Raw genomic sequence first — 10321 nt, 5'->3', positions numbered from 1 at the left:
GGGGGTCCCGACTATTTTTTTCTTTGCACGAAATTTTATATGAGCTGGGCAAATGTCTATAGAAAGGAATGAACCTTCGTTTGCGGAAATTGTCACGGATTTCTAGGAAAAATTCGCGTTTCACAAAGGTGGAAAAAGGCAATTCTGCAACTTTCAGATTTCACAACTTTGGAGGCCTATCACTAAAAACTTAACGCATTGTGGACATCAGTGTAATTTTTCGTAAATCTTCAGCAATAGTACGATCGGCCTACGGAAATTTAAATTTGTGTGACTGACAGTACATTTTTGAAAAATTGCCAAACTTTGATTTTTGAGCGGCTGCCTCTGGCTGACCCCAAATTCAAGGGTCTTTTTTCGCAGTTTTCGCTAAAGCGCTGAAGCTGAAAATATTTCTCGCAAGTCTACGAAAGGTTTTTCGCTAATTAAGCAAAACGTTATGCGACTACACTGCATATTTATTTCGTTATAAAATCCCAAAAATGCCATAATCCCAAACTAGCGAAAATTGCAACATTTTAGGGTCGTTTTAAAAAAAAATAATCATCACCGATTTTTATGAAAATGATGGACTATACCCGGCCATGACTGCTAAATATTGTGCTGCAAAAATATGTTGCATTATTTTGTTTGAAGTGAGAAAATTGAGCTTATTTTAATACCCATGTATGGTCTTAACATCAATGTGTGGCGTCTTATAATAAAATAAATTTAATAGACATATTTAGTTCGTAGCGCTTTTCTGGTTTTAATAATGACGATTGACCCAGCTTGTGTCTTTTTGACCGCTTTGAGTCACAGAAAAGCTGAGCTTGAATTTCAGAGCTCCTCTGTCTGTGGCCCTACCAGTACATTGAGGCAGCCGGCGCCCGAGAGCGCGTACAAATGAGAGCTCGTGGTGTAGAGTGCAAATTTTTCTGCACGTCAACCATTTTAGTTCACATATCAACACCTGTCTAACGCAAAAGAGATTTAACTAGTATTTCCTAACAGTACGGGAAAATGTTATTGTTGCGTTAGTGTGCCTAGACCCAATTGCTCGCTGCTGGGTGGTAGAGAAAGGGGGCCCGAAATGTGAGGTTCGCGTTTGTTTCTTTAAGGAAAATGATTATAACTTGCCCTAAGACTACTTGAGGGCCATATTTCGATGAAAATCCTGCAAAATATCTTCCTATACTTTATTAATAATAAAAGCCTTCGTGTTACCATCTTCAACTGCGTACTTACCCTGATTTTCTTCCATCAAGCAACGAAATTTATGGACTAGAGTTGGTTACAATAAACAGGTGGCTCGAGCATTACCATTGTATGGGAATATAAGACCGTTGCGGTCTTAATATTTCGACGAATTTATCATTCGCAGAAACGGGTTGAGATGGTGGGAATGAGGGAGTTATGAATCTACAAGAAGCACGTTCATGTTGCGCATTAAGTTTTATTCACGTCACCTAGAATGAGTATATCCATTCGGGCAATCAAATTTTGCACACTGCAGATTCACAACTCCTTCCACTCTGTGTCTGCGCACCGCGCTACGTACAGGAAATTCCCTTGTCCGATTTCATGTGTTTGCACATGTGGGTTGCCTGAATACCTTGAACCCGTCTGGCAAGTTTCCATTCCTCCTTCTTCAGTTCTCTGAAGGCTTCCACTTCACTCTTCTCCATATGCAGTAAGAAAACTTTTAAGTTTACTGGCTACAATAGTAACAAAATCACTTGCGCACTGAATGACCTCGGTGGCGGGTGAACGCAGGTTATGTAGTGTGGCTTGTTGTTTCACAAGGCCACCGACGCCGTCGCAGGCATTTTTGCCGTGCCCCGTTGCCGAAAAAAAGCCACTTGGTTGTCTGAAGCTGACTGCATTGCAATTCGTGCAGTTGGAAGCGGTTCTTAAAATGGGCAGCTGCTCCATCACTCACAAGTGTTAGTTTCGTGTAAATTGGAGCATAATCTTCAATGTGATCCTTGATTTTTCTCAGGGCCTAGCAAGCATGTGCAGAGTCGTGGCAAACGACATCGCTAATTATTGCGTAGTTCCATGTCGACTTTCTTGTCGATACAACGCAAGTAAAGATGCTAACTTGCGTACTTTGCCAATGGTAAGGTTGTACTTCATCTGGGAGTACGATGGACCAATTTTCGGCAAAATCAAAGTGGAAAACAATGGAACCCTTTTCACAACACTGTTTTTCCTCGTGTATGGTATTTGCTTGCGTGCGCGTGAGGTAGTTATGAGGGATCCATTTTATGGTCACATTTTGAAATTCCTTTAGGAATGCTGGAGGCATCATGGTCTTCTTTATTAGTTCACCTGATTCCCAATTAAGTAGCAAATACAATTTCTTCGTCCGGTGCTATGCCAAGAGTTCCCAGGCTGAGACCATTCTTCACAGGACATTGTTCGCACTCGCCTAAGAAGCATTTGGTGCTAGGCTGCGTGCACACACAGAGCGCCTGCACATCATCAGTCGACATCAAAGACCCCGACGCATTTTTGATCCCAATAAGGCATAGTTCGAAATTTGCACAATATTCCATACACACCCCTCCCGATGCGGTGAGCATTTGACCCATTCTGGGCGCAAAGATATGAATTTTGTCAGACCAACCGCTGACAGCGGATTAGCAAGTTTGTAGACTGAGTATGTCTCTCGTAGCGACCGCGTCATGAACGCTTCGAAATGAATTCGGCTTTTCCATCGATGCGCACGCGCACCACATCTTTCTTGTTTGGACTCTGTCTTGAACAGTCCAGCTCATCTTTTGTGTAGTATTCAAGGATTTTGTTGGTGTCTGTTTCACTCAATTTTTCTTTGCAGTACGGCTCCAAAGGCTCCACACACCTTGTTCTGCAGCTATCTTCCTGGCCTTTAGAATCGCGTGCTTCGTTGCCTCTGGAATGAAGCGTTGCACCTCTTTTATTGTTAGGCTCAGATGTATCAAGGATAGCAGACGGCAGCGCTCTCGAAAAGATGTGCACTTGATGTACGCTGTGTGTAGGTTTTTCTTCCAGCTGGCACAGGCGCAGCAACTGAATTGTGATGGAATGTCTTTAATACCGTATGCTGTGCGAATTCCGCATCGATGTTTCTTACAGCAGCTCTAGTAATTCATTTGCCTTGCGCTTTGCGTACGAGAGTCTCTTCCCTTTCTTTACACTCCGAGGAGGCTTTAGTGGCGACACTGCTGATGGGGCACCAACGACTGCCTTAATGCTTTCCATAACTTCCTCTGTAGTCTGGAAACCCTCATTGGACTGACTGATTCCTCTTCCATATGCTCAATGTCTTCCTTAAAGTTCCTAAAGCAATTCTGGCACACAAAGTGCGATTCATGCACTCTGAGCGCTGTGTCAGCTTCCAACACTTTCTTTAGATTGTCAATTCCCAAGTCTTTGACACTGCGGAAATTCCTTTGAAACCTGATCTTCCGCTTGTGTTCCTTTAAGTAGTCGGCGCAGCAATTTCGTTCAGGAAACTTCGCCATCAGAACTGTGCCACAGTGAGGTCTCTCGGTGACACAGTAGGTTACAGTGAGTATAAGGTACAATCACTTTGGGTGAAGGTAGCGTCCAAGGAAGTTCTTAGTGCAATAACGAAAGTTCAGTAGCCGGATCGCAGCTGATGTCTTGACACCAGGGTTTACGTGAAGAGAGCTGCTTGCAGTGGGCTTCTTACTTACTCCGCAATCTCTATCTGATCTGCTTACGAAATAACTTATTATTAATAATAGAGGACGACACGAGAGTAATACAATGTGATGAAAAAACTGTATCATTGACACACGTAGAAAACAACACGACTTCTTTGTTAGAGTTCACTATCCAGACTGACATATGGTCTACACCCAAAAAACTGCTTTTCAGGTGTGAGGGGAACGCTCTCTCCTGTCTGGGTCCGACCGTTGCAGGCGCACCGCGGTGCGTCTCGCATTTCACGACGGTCATGTGTTCTCCGTCACAGGTTCTCGGAGTGCTTGGCTGTTATACGTACTTTTGTTTCCTCTCTTGCGGGTGGCATTCAATTACGCTCTGGTCTTGCTGTACGCGCTCTCGCGTGCCTGCTGCCTCAATGTGCCGTAGTATGGATACAGACAGAGGAGCTCTGAAAAATTCAAGCTCAGCTTTTCTGTGTCTCAAAAAACAGTCAAAAAGACACAAGCTGGGTCCATCGTCATTATTAAAACCAAAAAAGCGAGCTACGAACTAAATATGTCTATTAAATTTTTTATCATTAGAACGCCGCACATTGATGTTAAGACTATACATGGGTATTAAAATAAGCTCAATTTCTCACTTCAAACAAAATAATGCAACATATTTTTGCAGCACAATATTTAGCAGTCATGGCCGGGTATAGTCCATCATTTTCATAAAAATCGGTGATGATTATTTTTTTTAAAACGACCCTAAAATGTTGCAATTTTCGCTAGTTTGGAATTATGGCATTTTTGGGATTTTATAACGAAATAAATATGCAGTGTAGTCGCATAACGTTTTGCTTAATTAGCGAAAAACCTTCGTAGACTTGCGAGAGATATTTTCAGCTTCAGCGCTTTAGCGAAAACTGCGAAAAAAAAGACCCTTGAATTTGGGGTCAGCCAGAGGCAGCCGCTCAAAAATCAAAGTTTGGAAATTTTTCAAAAATGTACTGTCAGTCACACAAATTTAAATTCCGTAGGCCGATAGTACTATTGCTGAAGATTTACAAAAAATTAACACTGATGTCCACAATGCGTTAAGTTTTTAGTGATAGGCCTCCAAAGTTGTGAAATCTGAAAGTTGCAGAATTGCCTTTTTCCACCTTGTGAAACGGGAATTTTTCCTAGTAATCCGTGATAATTTCCGCAAAACGAAGGTTCATTCCTTTCTATAGAGACATTTGCCCAGCTCATATAAAAATTTCGTGCAAAACAAAAAATAGTCGGGACCCCCTTGGTCTGTCCTTATCTGAAACACACCATGCACTTGTTTAGGCGCACCTCTTGTCGGTCACGTTATCTTTATTACCTCGACTCGAGTGTTGCGAAGTACATGTCGTAAGCTTGAGATAACGATTCCTCCTGAATGTTTTAGTGGCATTGTCAAACTCCTAGTGCGACGCTCTTTGAGGCAGTAACTTTGCACCCGCTGCCCCTCTCTGTCTAGAGCAAGGGGTCTCAAGCTTAGCTGAGCTAGCGGGCCGCAGTCACGGAAAGCGGAAAAGTCGCGTAACGTTGCCCCCATCTCGGAGGCTTTGCTTCTGGCAATACCGCTTGTCCCGGCCCTACCAAACTCCTACCAAAACGGCAGAGGGCAGCACAGGATAATGAAAAAGGAGGTTTTTAACCGTATTTATTAGAGTTTAAGCCGATGTTTTTTTTATTCGAAAAAAACTTGTGCGAAAGTGGGGGGGGGTGGGGTCGGCTTAGATTCGAGTGCAATTATTAAGTTTTTTTTTTTGTTTTCTGGCCTTGCGAATTTCGGGGGTCAGCTTAGAATCGGGGCCGCCTAGATTCGAGTAAATGTAGTCCCACAAGGACCGAGACAGTTAAGGTGATAGGAGCAAGGGGGCGGGGGGCAAGACACATATTGAACAAAATGTCCCTAACGTTGCTATTTGAAAGAACGCCTTTCCCATATCCCATATTTGGGTCATTTCTGATGGAGATTTGACGTCAGGTTCGAAAACCATAGCGATACTGATTCCACAATGACTTCAATCTGGACGCCGATTCTGAATATACAGTTTTCGTCCCCGGTGGTGTTTCCAATCATTCTGACCGCATGAGACCCTCACGAAAAATACTGCTTCAGACCAGTCCCTTGTTTGTAGCTTACCCGCACAAGCGCTATTAATTGCAATAGGCGGGAAAATAATGCGAGTACTATTTAGCAAAGTCAGAAAACTTTATTATGCTTGAAGACTCGGGCGCTTTGGAAAGGTCCGCGGGCCGCGTGTTTGAGAACCCTGGTCTAGAGAGGCAGGAGGAGTACGAGTAAGCTTTATTCAAAAGACAGCCGACGACAGAGCCTTCCAAGAAACCAACAATTGAAGTGCAGCTGTTAAATACGTTCATACATACATACATACATACATACATACATACACATACATACATACATACATACATACATACATACATACATACATACATACATACATACACACGTAGGTACGTACGTACATACATACATACATACATACGTACGTACATACACGTAATACATACATACATACATACATACATACATACATACATACATACATACATACTACGTACGTACGTACGTACTTACATACATACATACATACATACATACTACATACATACATCATACATACATACAACTACATACATACATACATACATACAACATACATACATACGTACGTACGTACTTACATACATACATACATACATACATACATACATACATACATACATACATACTTACATACATACATACATACTTGTGAGATCCCATATATACCGTAATTCCTCTGTTGAGAAGACGAAGGCTGAATAAAACTGATAGAAATGGTATTTAAATTATTAGCATTGCATGCTTGGACAAACTGTTCGAGATGATGATTTGAAAAGAAATGAACGGCCTTATTTGAATGACACAACTAAGCTGTTCAGCAGTGACGACGAAGACTTACGACAAATTGTTGACATTAAACTAACAGGCAATATGTTTTAGGGTAGAACTTCGAGCTATGAAATAATGGTGGCGTTGAATAACACCGCAACGCAACAAAAGTCATGTCGGTGGTCAGCTTTGAAGCTGTGAGAAGGTTCGTTTGTGTAAGCAGCGTAATTACATTGGCACTATACGCTGGACAGAGGTACTTTCAAATGCATCGTAACACAGACTAAACATACTAAGACGACAACTATCGAGATACTATTAAGACACTAGGGGGGAATAGAGGTTCACACGAACGATATTGTCATTTGTAGCTTAAGATACATCGATATATGAGCTAATTCCTTAATGAACGAAAGAAGAAAATGTTTTCCGTGGGGCTTGATCATATGTTAGACAAACCAAACGAACCGAACAGACAATTAGACCACAGAAAACACAGAGGACGTTCACTGTTGTCTTTAACTCAAGTGTACTAATTATGACTTAAATTGAAATGAATTGAAGTGGACGAAAATCACCTTTCACCGACGGAGAGGATTCCTTTTCGTAAACTTCAATTTATTTCAATTTACCTCACGATTAGTACACCGGAGTTGAAAACAACAGTGAACGTGCTGTATGTTCTCTCTGGCCTAACTGTCTGTTCAATTCGGTTTGTTGCGTCTAATTCCTCAATGTAGCTTCCTGTTGTAAATGTGTCCCAGGCGGAGCCAACGTGTCGACGAGGTGTCCGAATTCGGTTGGCACGTCACTGACTCTTGTCGAAATGTTTGCGCCAGCAGCGTAAATCTTCTCGGACTTCTTACCGCCATCGATTCTGGCTCATTCCCTCGCATTGGCGCCGTTGCACGTGCAGCGGTGCGCACCTACCTTTAGCACTAGGGCTCAGTCAGGCATTTCGGCCGCATTAACGAGAAAGCGTCTCAAGGGCGCTACACTGCTCGCCTATTCTTAGGTCTTAGCGAATACCTTAAAGTACACCACCTGGCCCGATTCCAAGCGCGGACATAATAACCTTTATTACTGAGATAGTGCTGTGCGAACCTAGCTGCAGATAGCGCAAACGGGCTTCCGAAGGAGTCACTTTGCAGCTGGATTCGGGCGCTGTATGGTCACAGAATTTAACGGCGTTAAGGACTGTAAAATTAACGCGAAACGCGTGCGAATCAACCCCCAGAGTACGATATGCTGACGTCCTGCTCCGCTGGCTGCTCTAACGGAAAGAGGACGCGAGAGAAGGACTTGAAATAAAATTTCTTGCCCAGCAGAAGAAATCTCAGATTGCCTATTTAAACGCCGATTTTTCGGTTATTTTTTGCAATACCTTGATTCTTCTGAACATATTGAGGGTTTAATCATAAGAGCGCGGCTTTTGTGAGCCGATGGTTACTGGTCTGAATTCGGCAGCATGCGTTTTTTTTTTAATGAAAGTTCGGGACTTATTGAGAAACCATAGTCCACACAGAGGTTTTCTGTCTTATTTTCTCTTCACTCGTGCCGTCCTTGCCCATTCTCAGTAGAACAGCCACGATGGTCGAACAGTTACAGTGCTCGGCTGCTGACCCGAAAGACGTGGGTTCGATCCCGACCACGGCGGTTGCATTTGCGCAGTGGAGGCAGAATGTCAGGGGCCCGTGTACCGTGCAATTTCAGCGAAAGTTAAAGAACCCCAGGTGGTCGAAATTATGTGGAGCCGTCCGGTGCGGCGCCTCTCGCACCTGAGTCGCGTTCGTGACGTCATACCCCGTAAACCGACCACCCTGAGTACATCCGAGATCATTGTTAACCTAGATGACATGGTCACGTATAGTTACTACGTGGAGGAATGCAGCAGCCAAACCGGTAAAGATTGAACACTTTGCTGGGCGAAGTTGTGCCCGCCAACTCAAAGCGCTCCCGTTACAACAGTGGCGAGCAGATCTCGTAGGTCGTAGAAAATCTGCTGCGGGAGACAGGGGCGTAGCCAGAAATTTTTTTCTCTATGTTCGTGCGTGCGTTCGTATGTGTGCGTGTATATATACGCAAGCGAAATTGATAAATTTCCGGAGGTGGGCGGCTCGAACCCCCAACCCCCCCCTTGGCTACGCCCCTGGCGGGAGAAATACGTCGGCTTTCAAGCGTGCGCCATCAGCGTTATCGCTGGTGCTGGCGCAATTTCTGGTACGCACTCAATATTCGCGTTTTGAATACGATCTGATTAGAACATTCGAAAATACTGCAGGAGGTTCGTACGTATTCAGGTGCGATTTGCACCGAGCTATAACGGGTGTAACAAGTTTTGACCGACGAAACCCTGTCCCAATACGATGAAAATAAGCCAAGTACGCGCGTTAATATTTGTATCTCTCGCCTCTTGTTTTCTTTCTCTCTGCCTTTCCAACTCAAGGAGATAAACATGCCTAGATTGATCAAGGATAATCATTAAGTCCTTTGTTAAAACCCATATTTTTAAAATGTGATACTTATAAAAGTCCACGGGCTCGATACCCGCGTCGCTAGCGGCAGAAGGGAAAACGCGCTCGCGCGTGCAATACACGTCAAACAGCGGCGTGTGGTCAGCATAAACGATGGCAAACATTGTACCGCGGAGTTTTTTGTAGACACCTTTACGGACATTCGGCGCACGAATCTTCCACCGTTTGGTCAAAAACATTTGTACCGGCGCGTTTGTGCAGCCGAGAAATTGGCGGTGGCGTCACAACCTGGCAACAGGCTGCGTCTCCGCGACCTTCGGACAAAACACACTTCGAGCCATCCGCGAGCGTTTCATCATCGGACCGAGTGCGCGTATTGAGGAATCGTTCGTTGCAGGTCGTAAAACATCGAAGAGTCGTTTCTTTGATCCCGGAAATTATACACCGCCTCCATTGCCAGAGGGTCTGTGTCTGGGCGTGTTTACGGGACCTTATGTTTTCTCGCTACGTTGGTAAACACCTGCTAGGTGACGCTTCCGGCGTCTTATTCTTTCCTTTACGTCTACTTCGACCCTTCCTCCTCACGTTATCCTCACCGCTCTCCGCATTCCCTTTCCCGTTGACTACACCTCGCCTTTCTGCAGGCCTTCTTTTCTCTTTCGCGGACTGCACGCTTTCTGAGACAAACAGTGATGTCATCTCTTCGTCGCGTTCGTTTGGCACGCGAGCCCGCAGAACGTAGGTCACTGTGTCAACACGGTAGTCAGCCCGCTTCGTTTGGAAGGCCGCGGCAGACCTTTTATCTAGCTCGTTATTTCGTAACTTTTTCCTTTTTTCTGTTCCTAGGCCTTCTTTCCCCGTCACCCACTCGGCGTTGCCCGCATGTGCGCACTTCCATAGCCCCCCCTTTTTTTTTATCGTTATTCGCCGATGTACTTTCAGCTGAAACCCTTCTGCCGCGTTCTTTCTTGATACGGTTGTTCTCGCTCCATTAACCCTTTCTTCCTAACGATTCTTTCCCCGTATTTTATTCTGAGCTATTTATTCCAGAACGTGTACCTTTACCGTCATCTTTCGTTTCTTTCTTTCGCCATGCTTCGCCCCTTTTTCTATTGTCCGTGCCTTCCACGTTAAGCCTCGCCGGCAAAAGCTCTTGCTGAAGTTTCGTTTGCTCTTCTGTCTTTTTTGCTCTATTACGTCGTCTGCTCAAATGGTAACCTTCGCCGGCACGTCATTCGTTGTACGTTTGCTTTCTTCTTTCAGGTCGTCTG

The 10321-nt window shown here is 44.2% G+C and overlaps 1 protein-coding gene across 1 annotated transcript in view; it reads left to right on the top strand.

Annotated features, from left to right (window-relative positions):
• Positions 1–10321, top strand: part of LOC119372153 (carbohydrate sulfotransferase 1-like) — a 116460-nt gene that overhangs the window by 52841 nt on the left and 53298 nt on the right. The gene's annotated exons all lie outside the window — the stretch shown is intronic.

Source organism: Rhipicephalus sanguineus, chromosome 10 (genome assembly GCF_013339695.2).
Source record: "Rhipicephalus sanguineus isolate Rsan-2018 chromosome 10, BIME_Rsan_1.4, whole genome shotgun sequence".
NCBI lineage: Eukaryota > Metazoa > Arthropoda > Arachnida > Ixodida > Ixodidae > Rhipicephalus > Rhipicephalus sanguineus.
Note: the sequence above shows the minus strand (reverse complement) of the source record. Positions and strands in the feature narration are given on the sequence as shown.